Here is a 16,589-nt window from a genome sequence, read left to right as displayed (position 1 = left end):
TGTCATATTTGTGTACTAAGAAATTATTTTTATGTTTTATACTCAGGACCTTTAATAAAAAACTTGTGGCAAGTTTTTGTACTTAAAACAGTCCAGATGTACAGTACAGTTAAGGCAGGAAGCGGTCATAAATTATTGTTCTTGAAGGAAATACGTCGTCATCCGTTTTGTGTTCATTGTTAAAGTTATTGAAAAACTTTGCATTTATCCGATTAATCGTTTAAGTAATTGTTCGATTTATCTATAATAGATTTAATCGTTAGTTGCAGCCATAGCAATAACATACTAAAAAAATGCAGCAAAGATGCCACCCTAAAAAAGTGTGTTTCCCTGCTGGTTGGACGTGCGGGTAGAGGGGCGCCATTTTTCATTTCGCATACCCGAACAAGAATGGGTATTGTTAGTATATTTTACATAAAATATAGTATAATTTTCCTGGTCGGAGGTTGGAAAACTCTGGCTTCCCACCTTCCTCGAACGCAGCAAAAAGTAGCCAGTTTTTCCTCTTTGTTCTCTTTGATCTCCTCTATCTCAGTCACTTAACCGAAGTCACTTTATTTTAGCCTAGCTGGCGAACCGATAACATCGACACGCCGTCAAGCATTCAGAAATCAACCGAGTAAAATGTCACCGGCTGCAGTAAAAGAGGAGCCCCTGCGTTTCCAACATTCGACTGTGTGCAAAATAATGCACACAAAAGTTGCTGTTCACAGACTAGAAGGTTGGTTGGTTCACTTTCGTTGATTCGAAATATACTGTACATGGCTGACAGAAAGAAGAGAGATCCCAGTGATGAGAATTCATTTTTAATGTGTAAAGTAGTGGTCTCAAGATATTAAGTTTTCTATTCACACTTGATCGTATTTTTCATAGTTAATGCCCAGGCCGGTGTTCTGATGAATGGGGAGTCAGAACACCGGGGAGCAATGCTCCCTCAAATAAATGTCTTGCCTCCTCAAATCAAAATTTCAGACGTTGAGAGAGCACATTTTTAATACTCTCAAAAAAATTAATATATTACGAATTGACATTCATCTGCACTCAATATACAAAATCTGCACATGGCTCCTTTATATGGTCATTTATGCACGTAACTTTGGCTGTGATAGGCATGAGTTGACACTTCCGCGAAGCACCTTCAGGAGATATGCTATGTCCATGTGTTTCGGGAGGTCTGAGTTCCAAAGTTGGAAAATCGTTATGATGTGCTGTAAAGTCATAATGTGAGATAAAAACATGGTTGCTCCAAATAGGAGTAGCCTATTGTAATACTCCAACGATACATCACAAGTTGCGTGCCTGGAGCTTTTTATAGGTAGTCATTTGTTCGATTATCCCAACAACACTTGAATGCAGCGTCACTATTAGCATGTGCTAATCATACAATCGATGGCAGGTGGGAAGGACTTCTTCCCATTTGCTTTACAGGTTTATGGTAAATAACCGTCCATTATTTGGATTTTTTTTCACTGACTGTTTGTGTTGGAGTTTATGTAGTCGCTTATTCCAATGAAACGTGACGTCAATTGTTTAACTTTACGAATCAAACATCTAATTTTGAAGTACAGTAACGATTGGTGAGTGCCGTAGAGGAGAATGTCAGGAGAATTACTTATTTTATACTATTGCTGCTCTTGTCCCACCAATACTGCATGTCTCAAACACGATATACGTATTATGGAACAGAGCGCACATATAATAACATTTACAACAGCGACTCCCAGTCACGGTTGCCCAGCATGCATTTCGGGCAGAACACAAATACAATGGGCGGCACACATAACAATCGCCACAGTACTCTTGTATTAGGCTCGAGCGTTTACGTCACAGCAGCACGGGATCGTGCGAGATTTGCGACAACACAGCCATTGCGGAAGCACGTCTGCATCACGGGACATTTAAACTTAACGGCAAATACAATTCAACTACCGAGTGTCAAAGATGGAAAAATGTAGGGAAAACTTGCCAGTTCGAAACAGAGACAAACTTGTTACCACGGCGAAGGACAGATATGTGAGCAATTTTAAGGATGTGAACAATGTTGACCCTCACGAGCAAGCCGAACACAAATGGAATAAAGATGTCGACAAGCTTCCACCACTACGCGAAATGGACATCATGCTGTATTTAGTGTTTGGTATATGTTACAACACTCATCAGCAATTCCGAAACTACAAATCGCTACAAAGCTACGAACAGTTTTGCTGCGGATGGGTGCAGGATCTTCACTTTATGACCATAGCAAACGGCAACACCATCTTTCTAGCAAAGGTAGGCAATGTGTGTTTACATTAGTCTGTGACCACGGATGTACAAATCTTTTGCTGCATAAAATGTAGCCTGTGTACAAATTCTTTGCCACTCTCTCACGTCAAAATATTACAGCTTTTTCATTTAGCAACGACAGGAATTATGTCTTATGAAGACAATGCACATGTATGCATGCTAGTTGTTTAGCTGTAGCAATAGCTAACAACAGGCCGACTTAGGGCGTAAAGTTACTGAAATTTGCGTAAACAAACGAAATTAACTTACCGGAGTGGAAGTGCATTGAGCAAACTCAGTGTGTAAGTGGAGAATCAAACGTTATGCCCTTCCTTCTGATCGAGGCCACCCATGCCATTCTTCGACGTTTGGTAAGTTCAGATATGAGCTTTCCCTCGCCTTTTCTCCATGTAGGGATCCGGAAGAAACTCATTGGTGTTCCGTCGAGCTGTACATTCTTCTTTCTATTCGATCGGTTGTTGCAATTCTTTACCGCACAATAATTTCCAACCATTTTTAAAGAGCGACCTGTGTTGAAATGCCTCAGTTTATGTTTCTCGCTTCCACAATGGCGATAGCGGCGGTAACCTCGCGAGTGCCATGTCATACGCTCGAGCCTAATTGAATTAATGTATTAGATTAGCTGCCGTGTTTTAGCCTGCTGGCTTTGAATGCAATCACAATTAAATACAATTTGAGTGAGAGGCACTCACTGAAGAGCTTTGTCTAATATTGTATTGATATGGTACAGTATGTGGTATTTCAGCTGTATCAGTACTGGTGCTATTTATTGCTATTTGTTCATATGACCAAAATGAATCAATCTGTATGAATCAATTGCCTCTCTTTGAGATATAACCTCTAAAAAAATTGTATGTGTGCTCATAATAATTTCCAGCTGTTTCCATTTTTTTCTCCTGCAGTCCCTGTAATCTGTAACAAGATATATTATTATTTTTTATTTGTATGTGACTCAAAAAGCATTACTCTTGCAAATGGATATTGGAAACTTATTTGCTCTCAGCAAGGAGGAATGAGAGAGGTCGCGAGGTAACCAGCATACATCGGCGGTGTTAGGGTTCGTGGATGGGAGAGGATCCCAAAGCAGACAACGGGACCGACAGGCTGTGAAAACCAAATGTTTTGTTTATTGTTTGAGCGTTGCTGGCGAGATCCAGACCGACGAGAGGCAGGCAAAGCTCGGGGGCGAATCAGGCGTGGAGATCCGACAAGGGGCGTGCGTAAACAAGTCCTGGGACAAAAAGCAAAAATCGTGAGCCGAGAGTAGAAGACAAAAATGTAAGTAAGGCGGGATACAACTGACAGCAGGACTAGACGAGTTGATCTGGCGACGTGATGGTGCGTCCGCTGGTCTTTTAAAGCTGGCTGATTGCAACTGCTCACAGCTGCGGCCGCTCCACCCGTCTAACCTGTAATTAGGAAGGAGGGGCAGAGGCCCTAACAGGACCCCCCCTCCCACGGGCGCCACCCGGCGACCGACGGAGAGCATCGGGATGGGCGCGGTGGAAATCCCGGATGAGGGCCCGAGACAGCACCCATCGGGACGGGACCCAGGAACGCTCCTCAGGACCATAGCCCTCCCAGTCCACGAGGTACTGAAGCCCCCTGCCGCGTCGGCGGACATCCAACAGACGCCTCACCCGGTATGCAGGGCCCCCATCGACTGACAGAGGCGGAGGACGGGGCGGAACAGGGGGGGACAAGGGACACGAGGAAACCGGTTTGACCTGGGAGACGTGGAATGTGGGATGGATGCGGAAATGCCGAGGGAGCCTGAGACGTACAGCCGCAGGGTTTACCACCTTGATAATCTCATACGGGCCCACAAACCGGGGGGTGAGCTTAGCAGTACCCGACTTCACCGGCAGAGACTTGGACGCGAGCCAAACCTTCTGGCCCACGGTGTAGACCGGCGCTGGCGTGCGGCGACGGTTGGACTGGGTGCAGGACTCTTGTGAGGCCCTTAGAAGGGCAGTGTGAGCCTGGTCCCAGACCCGGGAGCACCGGTCAACGTGAGCCTGGACTGAGGGCACGGCGATGTCCTGTTCCTGTGTGGGGAATAACGGGGGCTGGTAGCCAAGGGAGCAGAGGAACGGGGACATACCGGATGAGGAGTTCGGAAGGGAGTTGTGAGCGTACTCGATCCACGGCAATTGGTCGCTCCAGGAGGAAGGATCGGCTTGCGTGGTGCATCGGAGGGCAGCTTCTAGTTGTTGGTTGGTGCGCTCACACTGTGATAGCCGGATGAAAGACTCACCTCAATGCCCAATGCTGAGCAAAAGGCCTTCCACACCTGGGAGGTGAACTGTGGTCCCCGGTCTGACACTATATCCGCTGGAATGCCATGCAGACGGAGGACGTTTTGTGTGAGGAGGTCAGCAGTCTCTGAGGCCGTAGGAAGCTTGCGGAGAGGAATGAAGTGGCCTGCCTTGGAAAATCTATCCACCACTGTGAGGATTACCGTGTTGCCTTTTGACGGAGGGAGACCGGTTACGAAGTCCAGGGCGATATGCGACCAAGGGCGGCTCGGGATGGGTAATGGCCGTAGGAGTCCAGCGCTGGGTCGGGTGGTAGTCTTGCTACGTGCGCAGACCGTGCATGCAAGGACAAACGATCGGGTGTCCGTCGCCATGGTGGGCCACCAAAACCGCTGGCGTAGAACGGCCAGTGTTCTCCTAATGCCAGGATGACAAAACAAGCGTGATGAATGCGCCCAGTCCAGTACCTGGGGGCGAAGGTCGGGAGGCACAAAAAGGTTGGACTGGTCCCCCTCACGAGGGTCTGGGTGCGCTCTGTGTGCTTTTTTAACCTCAGCCTCGATTTCCCACTCCACCGAGGTGAGGAAGCAGGTTGGCGGGAGGATAGTCGGAGGTTCTTCTTGGGACTGGCTCTTTTGGAATTGCCGGGACAGGGCGTCTGGTTTTGTGTTCTTGGAACCTGGAATATAGGACAAGGTGAAATTGAACCGGGAAAAATACAAAGCCCACCGTGCTTGACGTGGGTTGAGGCGTTTAGCAGATTTGAGGTATTCTAGGTTCTTATGATTGGTGAGTACGACAAACGGTAATGATGCTCCCTCCAGGTGATGGCGCCACTCCTCCAGGGCCAGCTTCACAGCAAGGAGTTCCCGATCTCCGATGGTGTAGTTACGTTCGGCGGGGGACAGCCTACGGGAGAAAAATACGCAAGGATGCACCTTGCCGTCGGCTCCGCGCTGGGACAGCACAGCACCCACTCCTACTTCAGAGGCGTCCCCTTCCACGATGAATTGAAGCACTGGGTCAGGGTTGGCTAACACAGGAGTTGAGGTGAAACGGGTCTTGAGTTCTTGAAATGCCATACTGGCAGAGTGAGACCAGCGAAATGGTGTGGCTGTGGAAGTGAGGGCAGTAAGAGGAGCAGCAATCCGATTGTAGTTACGAATGAACCGACGGTAATAATTTGCAAAGCCCAGGAAGCGCTGGAGCTGCTTTCGGTCTGTGGGAAGAGGCCAATCCTGGACCGCAGAGACCTTGGCTGGGTCCATGCGTAACAGGCCTTTGCCGATGATGTAGCCGAGAAATGTGGTCTCGGGGACGTGGAATTCGCATTTCTCTGCCTTAACGAAGAGCTTGTTCTCGAGTAGACGCTGGAGGACCTGGCGGACATGACGCTCGTGATCAAGTTGGGTGTTTGAGTAGACCAGGATGTCGTCTAGGTAGACCACCACGAACCGATTGATCATGTCACCGAGAACATCATTCACGAGGTTCTGAAAGATTGCGGGGGCATTCGTGAGACCAAATGGCATGACGAGGTATTCGTAGTGACCCAGGGGTGTGTTAAACGCGGTCTTCCACTCATCCCCCTCTCAAATGCGGACAAGGTGGTAGGCGCTGCGGAGATCGAGTTTGGAGAATATAGTGGCACCCTGGAGGGGTGTAAAGGCGGAATCGATGAGCGGGAGGGGATATTTATTCTTCACCGTGATATCGTTCAAGGACCGGTAATCGATGCAGGGACGTAAGCCGCCATCTTTTTTCGGCACGAAGAAGAACCCCGCGCCCACTGGGGAAGAGGATGGCCGTATAACACCCGTTGCCAGGGATTCCTTGATGTACTGTTCCATCGCCTCCCTCTCAGGTTGAGAAATGGAAAACAGGCGCCCCCTGGGGAGGGCTGCTGCTGGTAAGAGGTCGATAGCGCAGTCGTACGGGCGGTGTGGGGCGAGCGAAGCTGCGTGCTCCTTACTGAAGACCTGCCCGAGATCATGGTAACACTCTGGTACCGCGGAGAGGTCGGGCTGCTCAGCTTCCCGGACAGGGCAGGACGGCGTCAGGGAGGATTTGAGACAGTGAGCATGGCAATACGGGCTCCAGGCTGTTATTTTGGGGTGGAACCAGTCAATGGACGGATTGTGTCTCCTCAACCACGGCAGCCCGAGGACGAGGGGGGTGCGAGGGCTCTTGAAAACGAGGAAAGGGGTCACCTCCCGGTGATTACCCGATGTGAGGAGGTTGATGGCGTCCGTCTGACGAGTCACCTGGAACAGGACTCGGCCGTCCAAAGCGGTGGTTTGGAGAGGGGCCGAAAGAAGATGTGTCGCAAGCCCCAACTGATGGACCAGTTCTCCATCGATGAAGTTCTCATCTGAGCCACAGTCCACCAGGGCGGTGACTGTGCGTGACTGGCTCTTCCAGGAGAGGGTTGCTGGGAGTTGAAGTTGGCGACCTGGAATATTGTTCATGTGGCTCACGAGTAGCCCCTCTGCTACTGGTGAGTCTGTTGGCCTTCCCGGGCGTATTGGGCAATCGCGAAGGAAATGTCCCTTGGCTCCACAGTAGATGCATAATCTGCTATTGAATCTTCGCTCACGTTCTCCAGGTGTTAGTCTGGTTTGGCCCAGTTACATGGCCTCCGGGTTGTCAGCAGGAGGCGCGCCTGCGCGCACACACGCAGCGTTGGGTGCCTGGTCGGGAGGCGGAAATGGCCGGGGAAGAGAGACATGGGCGTGAGGAGTCTTCAGTTGCTCCCGATGTTGTCGCTGGCGTTCCCGAAGCCGATTGTCCAGTTTAATCGATAGTTCGATCAAACGATCGAGCGAGAGGGATTCATCTTGCGTGGCCAGTTCATCTTTGAGAGATTCGCTGAGAGCACGGGTAAATACTTCCTGTAGTGCCTCGTCATTAAAACGGCTCTCGGCCGCCAGCGTTCGGAATTCCACGGCAAACTCGGCGACGCTCCGGGCTCCCTGGCGTAGCGACATGAGTCGCTTAGCAGCTTCCTTGCCACGAACGGGGTGGTCGAAGACTTTTTTCATTTCCTCGGTGAACTCGACGTAGGACTTGCACACGGGGGAATCCTGCTGCCACATAGAGGAAGCCCACACCAACGCGACGCCCCGAAGGCAGCCTATCAGATAGGCTATCCTCGCTTTTTCGTCCCGGTAAGTAGACTGCTGTTGTTCAAACACCAGGCTACACTGCACGAGAAATGCCCGGCAGGTTCCGAGGTCGCCGCTATAGGGAGCTGGGGCGGGAACGTAAGGCTCGCGGTGAACGGTTGTGGCGGGTGGAAAGTTAGGTGACAGGCGTGTGCGTGGTTCGACCGGGCGATCCGGTTGAGGAAGCGGCGTAAGCCGCGCCTGGACGGCTTGGAGTGTGTGCCCGATGTTCGTTACCATTTCGAAGAGGTGCTGGATGGCTTGATGGTGTCCTTCCAGCCATGCGGGCGGGCAGCTGGCGTTGTCCGCGGGATCCATATGGCCAGATCAAACTGTTAGGGTTCGTGGATGGGAGAGGATCCCAAAGCAGACAACGGGACCGACAGGCTGTGAAAACCAAATGTTTTGTTTATTGTTTGAGCGTTGCTGGCGAGATCCAGACCGACGAGAGGCAGGCAAAGCTCAGGGGGGGAATCAGGCGTGGAGATCCGACAAGGGGCGTGCGTAAACAAGTCCTGGGACAAAAAGCAAAAATCGTGAGCCGAGAGTAGAAGACAAAAATGTAAGTAAGGCGGGATACAACTGACAGCAGGACTAGACGAGTTGATCTGGCGACGTGATGGTGCGTCCGCTGGTCTTTTAAAGCTGGCTGATTGCAACTGCTCACAGCTGCGGCCGCTCCACCCGTCTAACCTGTAATTAGGAAGGAGGGGCAGAGGCCCTAACAGGCGGATCTTCTATTAAGGCGAAGTAGGCGAACGGCCTAGGCCCCCAACCAGTAGGGGCCCCCCAACCAGCTACCCTTGCCCCAACGAGCAAGGGCTTGAGCCACCGGAGTCAGCAGCACCCCCAAATATTCGTCATGTATAATTTTGTCAGCATACCAAACAAACAAATAACAAAACAACAAGGAAAGCCATTTGAATGCTGCATTTATATTATCTCTCCCCCACACACACACACACTACAATGGACTGTTCCACGACGACGGACTGAGTATCAGTTGCTTAGCTTCATTTAGCATCGTTTAGCTTTGCTTAGCATTGCTTAGCTCCCCTTAGTTGTTCGTTAGCGTCACTTAGCTCTCCTGTGTTTTTCACCCCACTAAGCTCGCCATTTTTACAGCTCCCTTGCTACTTTGCACGTCGGCTATCGTTTATTTCAAACACATGAGTGAACGTGCTCTCCATGAGAGCCAAAGTACAGTGAGGGAGATGTCGAGAACAGGCCGGAGGCCGCTAATGCCTTTTTTTAACTTCTTCTTCACACCTAACATAAAATACACGACAGCACACCCTGTGACGAAACAGTACAGTACAGTTCCAATCAGTCATACAATAACACTCAACAGCTGGTTAACAGCATTTGCTAAAAATTACATCTATTAGTGACACCACAAGCAATGACGAAGAATGTTTTTTTACGGAGTGTAAAGCTTTCTGTTAGCGGTTTAGCGAACGTACCTCCGGTGAACATTTCAAAATAAAAGCATGTCAAGTTCGTCATATAAATACCGATTTCTGGAGTTAATCCCACATACTTCAGAATTAATATTATAATATGTTGAGTAAATACTACAGAATACAGATTCTACACTAAGAATAGCTTTCAAATGACACTCCTAATGACAAATATGATTGGCAATGAATAATTATTATAATTATTATACTACTATGATATATACTGTAGTAGTATACAATAATAATAATGCTACAATTTTTTTTAAAGAATTGTTTTGAATAATGTTGGAAAGGCAAAGTCTGTTTTCTGAATCTGTTTACTTTCCATTCTTTTGCACTAGTAAATGCTATCAGCATTTAACCTCATTGTTTATTTGTGATTAATTATTGTTATTTACATGATTCTTTGAACATTAATAAAGAATTTAAGTGTTCCAAAATGGTTTTGTAAATTAATAAGTGTCAACAAAAATTTAATTGCTCAATTAGTAAAAAAAAATTATTAGTCGACTAACCGCAAAACTAGTCAGCTGACTAATCAGGAGAAAATTTGTCGTTTAGGACAGCCCTAGTGTACCGGAACATATTTCCTCCAAACTCTTCTCACCTTTTTAACCCCTGACCGATGAAGAGGGCCCCAGGATATGTTCGCCTTAGGCCCCAAAATTGCCAAGTCCGTCACTGCCAATGTAGGCAACATAAACGACTTTTAGGTCACAATTACCAGTTGAGAAATGCGGATTAATTGCTTAACAGTTATAAGTGATATTTCTGTCCAGACAAAGTAGAGCAGCAGAGAGCAGGTAAAGGTGAAGGAGAGATGGAAGTTGATGAGCACAGGTGAACTGACTATCAACAAGGGATGTCCCGATATGGATTTGGAATACAGATGGCTGAAAAACATAAAAAAAAGTCACTTTTTTTTTTTAACAGAAACTTGTATTTTGGTTGGATTTTTCTGACTTCTTGTGACGGATAGTTGTAAAAAATGTTTTTGCTTGCTCGCCAGTGCCTCACTGTGCCCCACATATGATGCCCCTTACACATTTCTGTCTTGCCCCCTCATACATGCCTGCCTACAACCGGCCCTGGTAAATGCCCAGATAGCAGACCGATGTTGAAAATATGTTGAATCAACATTCCGCTGTCGATCTTATATCGTTGAATCAACGTTGACGCCTGACGTTGATATGTTGGCTTTCAAAACGGGACCCGAGTTGTATTTTCTCACCATTAACATGTACTAGTAAATGTGAACTGATGAGACAATAAAAATCCTTGAATTTGTCATCACTTTTGCACCCTCAGTTAATGTTGTTCCAATGTTGAAATCCTTCCAAAACCTAAATGTCATTTTGATTATTAATAATATTGGAACAATGCTGAATCATTGTTATGTTTTCCTTCATTTTCAACCATGACTCTATTATTGCTTTCAAATATGCCTATATTTAGAGGACCTGCTTTGTGTACAGTCAGAAAAAAACGCAAGGCTGACTAATATTATTAGGTAATATGATTAAATGATAAATAAATGAATAATAAAAGTAAAAATATGTCTAGAATTCGAATTATTTTTAATAACGCATGATAAACTTACTGTTTTTCTTGCCACCAACGCGGTCTGTACGGGGCATAGTATAGCCACTTTTGGACAACAGCAGCGAATGCATATTTTGACATGTCCATCCTCATCTGCCTCTTCAGTGAATATGAAGAATTCAAGCAAAACAGCATTCACAGTTAAGTCATATCATGGAATTCAAACAGATATCAAAAGTTAGCTGAATATATTTCAGCATTGTGTGGTGAAGAAACTCACTCCACCAATCTCAAAACAAATTAGGGCTAAATGTGGGAACGGACATAGCTATGATGACCGTACTGTCTTAGTGTTCAGTAAATTAATTTAGGCTGTAATAACTAGTGATATTACCACTTGAATTGGAAAAGGAATTTAGTTTGCCTGAACTCCTTCTTAGCTAACATCCAAGCTAAGTGGGTATTTGGTTGAATGCCAATCAGAGCAAATCCACAGTTTCTTACAATTTTGGCAACTTTGTCACATTATGTCAGGCAAAAGGTTTTATATACAAGTAATATTGACAAACGCAGTTCTTTCTACAATAAGACATCATTGCTATTAAAGGCTCTAACAAAGAACTGCAGGCTCACCTTAAAATATGGCTTTCCTTAAATGAGGCGTTTCCGGTGGAGTTTGTTCGAGGCGATTCGCTGTCTTCCCGGTCAACCAAGAACACAACTATTTTTCGACCAAAACTCCCGCTCATCCATAAGTCGACTTTTCAATCATATTTCCCGGTCAATCATAAATTAACTTTTTGTCAACGTAAGTTCATCAACTATAAAACAATGTTAACCCAACCATTGCCTGACATACCATAAAACAGCGTTGTTTCAACGTCACTGTCATGTGTCATTGATTCAACCTTGATTATTGTCGAAAATTTCGATGTCAACCATACTGATGATTATGACGGAAAATAAACGTTTATTCAAGGTCGGTCTGCTATCTGGGTGTGATGTCAAGCACTTTGAATTACTTGTGTTGGATTGGATGACAAAAAATTATCAATCAACAAAAAATTGGCAAGAAAGAATTTTCTCCAACAGAAATCAACTTTGGGGACACAAGTTTGCAAATAAGGAAATAAGATTTTGCCCGTGTGTTTGTGATCTTGCAGATCTATATGTCACCCAAGCCCATCGTCCTGAGCACCAGGAGTCTGCATGCATTCAGAAGGAGGAAGAGTCACCATACATCAAGGATGAGGAAGAGTCCGTGCCCATTCAAAGTCATTTGAAGCATTACTTTTTTTTCTTTTTCAGATGAGGCAGAAATCAAACATAGTACCTTCTCATAAGTGCGGAAATATCTTTGTCAAATATACTGGCTTTGCTTACTAAATAGCTGTGCAGTGGACTCGTTAACTGACGTAAGGGTCGCGCCACTGTGTTATCTTGACAATTGTTTGCAGATTGCAGATTTCTTTCAATGGAAACGAATTTGAAGTAATTAGGCTAGAACACACACACACACTGAGTAGAGCAAACGAGAGCGTAACACTGTGTAAAACATACTGACGGCAAACACCTGGTCACGCCAACCACACCAAATCAAGTGGAACATTTATTCATGCATGATACACCCTTGTTTACTTTAACCAGTGCTTTTCAATTAACTTTCTTTTCCGTGCCGCCAGGAAGATGTGAACATTTCACGCCCCCCAACTCTCTGCCGCCACTATAAAAAGTATCATATGTCTATAAAATTATTATGACTATACGTACACCTCTGAAAAACATTGTCCTTTTTCATATTGATATTGATTTTATATTCCTCTCTCTCCCGCAACAACAGATTTCTGTACTATTTCACATGTTTGTAGTGTTACCGCTGTACTTAATCATGGTTTTATACGTTCTGCACATGAACTACACGTTAGCAAATTAGCTAATTAGCTTAGTGCTCGGTGCTAACTATTAACATCTCAAAAATAACAAAAATAAAGGCTAAACAGTACAAGAGTGTTTGTGTACTCACCTCTTATAGATGCACACATGTCTTAGCAACACACTCAGGACATTGTTCAATTGAAATGCCTTAAAGCTACAGCTGGACATCTGAAAGACAAGGAGCAACGAACTATCTCTCGTCCCCTCTCGCTCTAAAAAATAACTTCCACACAAAAGCGCGACCTGCCTGTCTCATACACAAATTTATTTTCCAGTCTTTTAAAAAGGAGCAAATCTCTCACCCAGTAACTGGGAGCATCCATCATAACGTTGTGCGTGCATCCGTTAACGGTGTCTGGGCGGCAGATGTGTCTTGAATTTCATTTTGCTACGAGCAGCTGTCATTAAGTTATGAGTGAAAATCATCATTTTTTAACCTTTATGAATCGTCATCGAATCGTCACGTGTTGAATCCCGATGCATGTAATAATCGATTTTTTGGAACTCCTCTACATGGGAGTGACAGCCCAGAATGCATCTCAGATACGAGCGTATGTACTCGCGTGAGATGCAGCTCTCAGCTAGTCTAACCTCACAGCCTACTAGCTGGATAGACGGTCCATAAAATATATCATTTGTCTTCTTGTGTCTTGCAGGTTTCAGCAAATATCTTGGTCCTGAGTGGCAGGTGTCTGAGTCTCCTTCCATTAAAGAAGAATTTCAGCGCCCGCAAATGAAACAGGAACAGCCAGACCACCCTCAACAGCAAAAGAGAGAAGAGCAACTTCCAATCAAAAAGGTGGAGGTAGAGCTGCCATCAGGGGCGGACTGGTAATCTGTGGGTTCTGGAGGATCACAGAACGGCCGGTGCCCTGGACGGCCGGCGGCCGCCATTCATTATGCATCACTGTTTTTATCCCCCCTATCCTCTGATTATCTACAGTTCGCATCCAATCCGACAGGTGGCAGCAATGCGCCTGGCTTTTCACCTCCAATCTGATAGACTAGGAACGACGAAAGCACAGAGTAGCCTTCATTGGTTCCTTCCTTGTGGAAGCAAAATAGCGACGAGTGTTAATGCACAATATGGATGGTGGTGGCAAAAAAACTGAAAAGAGCAGGGTGGCGCGGAGAAGGTTAGAGAGAAAAAATTAAAGAAACTGGAGAGTGAAGCATTAAAATGTCATAAATCGACAAATATTTTCGCAAGCAGCAGTCTGGCTGCAACGGCCACGTCGGGTAACAACAGCTCAGCTCCCGGCGATGGTGAGAGGGAGCTGCAGCCGCTCTGACGTGCAGACGGTGCTGGGAGAGAGAAAAGAAGAGGGAGGGGGCAACGATAAACTGTTGGAAGTTCCCCAGACAAGCGCAGGGCAAGTAAATTGGGATGAAGAGGGTTACTTGCTCTGTAAACTGGCAATTGTTATCCATCAGGTAGCTACATTTTAAATCAAATAAATGACAATTAAAGGGTTAGTGCCAGCTAGTCGATGTACCCGTTTGCAATCGTGTCAAGTTACAGTATGCTAGTCCTACTATCCCTCTCCTAAGAAAAAATATTTTAGCCGTAAAACAATGTATGCACACGCAGCATAGCAATATTAATTCAGAAGAAATATAACAAAATATTAATAAAATGAATGGTTTTACTTTAAAGTTTAGGTAGTTAAATTGATGTTATATACATTATTAATCATATATATATCGTTTTGTTTTCTGGTTAATACTTTCCAATGAAGTTTATGTATACAGGATTTGTCTTGAAATGTGTATTGTATTTTCATTGAAATTTATTATTTGTATGGCAAGATTAATTATGGCAGGGGTCTCCAAACCGGTCCTCAAGGGCCGCTGTGGGGCCTGGTTTTTGTTTTAACCGATCGAGTACCGACAGTTTAACCAATGAAGTTTCTGCTAAAACAAGCAGCACCTGACTGCAATCAACTGATTACACTTGTAAGACACCAGATTGGTGCAGAGGTTTTGTCTTGTATTGTTGGAATGAAATCCTGCGCCCGCCGCAGCCCTATGTGGAATAGTTTGGAGACCACTGAATTATGGCATAAACAATGAAGTCATTTTATAGACAGAGATCTATAGAGATATATTATAATCAATTGGATACGTAAAACTTGCTTTGAAAAATAAATTCTTTCATTTGTTTATTCAGGGTGATCATAGAGCTAGTACAGAAAATGAATCCAACTCCAGTTCAGCCTTGCAGTACTTTGAGCGCCCGTAGTCAGACAGTCACAGTCTAGACACATTTTCTTCATTTTTCTCTCAAAGTGCACGAAATTGGTGCATTTTACAATAAAATGTAAAAAAAAAAAAAAAAAAAAAAAAAATCTCCCGGGAGGGGCATGTTCCCGGACCCCCCTATGGGGTCTGTGTTTCCCTTCGTATAGCGATTCTTATGGGCTGGGCTGAGTCAAAGTCCAGGGCTGATTTTTAGTCCCAGTCCGCCCCTGGCTGCCATACATTAAAGAGGAGGACGATATCACCAGGTCGACTGGTGAGCCCCTGAAGAGTGAAGATTGTCTGAGTCAGGCCAACAGAGGGACGGAGCCTCCGAGCAGCAGCTCAACAGAAGGCTTGCAAACTGACATTTTCATCACTCCATCAGATGGAAATGGCGCCACATCACACTCAATTTACACTGATGGTCATAAGAAATCTCACCCTGACGACAAACACTGCAAATGCTCTCAGTGTGGGAAAACCTTTGCTAATAAGTATGCCTGTCGTAGGCATATGAGGAGCCACACTGGCAAAAAACCTTTTTCCTGCTCAGTTTGTGGTCAAGGATTCAGACTAAAGCAAGACGTACAAAGACACATAAGAGCCCACACTGGTGAAAAACCTTTTGCCTGCTCAGTTTGTGGTCATAAATTCACTCGAAAGGAAACCTTAATCACACACACAAGAACCCACACTGGTGAAAAACCTTTTGTGTGCTCAGTTTGTGGTCATAAATTCACTCGAAAGGAAACCTTAATCACACACACAAGAACCCACACTGGTGAAAAACCTTTTTCCTGCTCAGTTTGTGGTCAAACATTCAGTCAAAAGCAAAATTTAAAAAGACATTTCAGAACCCACACCTGAAAAAACCCTTTTTCCTGCTAAGTTTGTGGTCATTCGCAAAGATCGGATGAATAGACACGTCTGCCGGTTGGTGTGAGAAGCAGTGGTCAATGACTGTTTTGACTGTCATCTATGCTGTTGACGATTGCAGTTTTGGGGGCTTACATGTGCTTTGTCCAATCCTTATTTGATGTAGATCCACACTATTGCCTAAAGTATTGGCTCACCTGATATAACTCCTAAGTTCTTTTATTCTCATAATAATCGTACGACATATTTTCTCGCTGTGACAGTTCGACTTTTTTTCCCCCATTGTAACAGTATGACTTTGATTTTGTTGTTTTTTTTGTGTGTGTGGCTCTTATACTCTGTCGTATAAATTGGACACTGATATTTTAATTGCTTGTGCTTTTCATGATACCAGCCCCCGCCAATGAAAATCTCTCAACTCTGCTGGGAACTTTTAAGGGCTTGTACTTCACCATCCTTGTTTATAATAATAATAAATACCTTGTTTTTATTCAGTCGTAGCCTCCTGTCTGGGTCATTCAGAACAAGCCTGTGTGTGTGAAAGATTTTATCGTTCATGTTGTTGTGCCACTTTTGGCCAATTTACTAGGCACGTAACAATACACGTAAACACCTACGGTACGATTCGGCTCAATATGGCAGGGTCACGATCTGATAGGGTCAAAATAATAGCAGTCCAATGTGACTAACTAGATCAGACATGTCCAAAGTCCGGCCCGGGGGCCAAATGCGGCCCGTGGTCAAATTTCATCTGGCCCCCCAGCCTCTGTCATAAAATCAATAACATCCGGCCCGAACACAGACTTAATAAATTGGTCAGCAGTACT

At 45.3% G+C, this 16,589-nt stretch overlaps 1 long non-coding RNA gene across 1 annotated transcript; it reads left to right on the top strand.

Moving 5' to 3' along the window:
• Positions 1 to 576: 576 nt before the first annotated feature.
• On the top strand, positions 577 to 14,707 carry LOC130928990 (uncharacterized). Its single transcript, XR_009066785.1, has 3 exons — positions 577 to 721; positions 11,874 to 11,967; positions 13,302 to 14,707. It is a non-coding gene; the product is annotated as an uncharacterized LOC130928990 (long non-coding RNA).
• The last annotated feature ends 1,882 nt before the right edge of the window (positions 14,708 to 16,589 follow it).

The sequence above is a fragment of the Corythoichthys intestinalis genome, chromosome 13 (assembly GCF_030265065.1).
Source record: "Corythoichthys intestinalis isolate RoL2023-P3 chromosome 13, ASM3026506v1, whole genome shotgun sequence".
Classification (NCBI taxonomy): Eukaryota; Metazoa; Chordata; class Actinopteri; order Syngnathiformes; family Syngnathidae; genus Corythoichthys; species Corythoichthys intestinalis.
The sequence above is the reverse complement of the archived record's forward strand: the minus strand, read 5'-3'. Positions and strand labels throughout refer to the sequence as shown.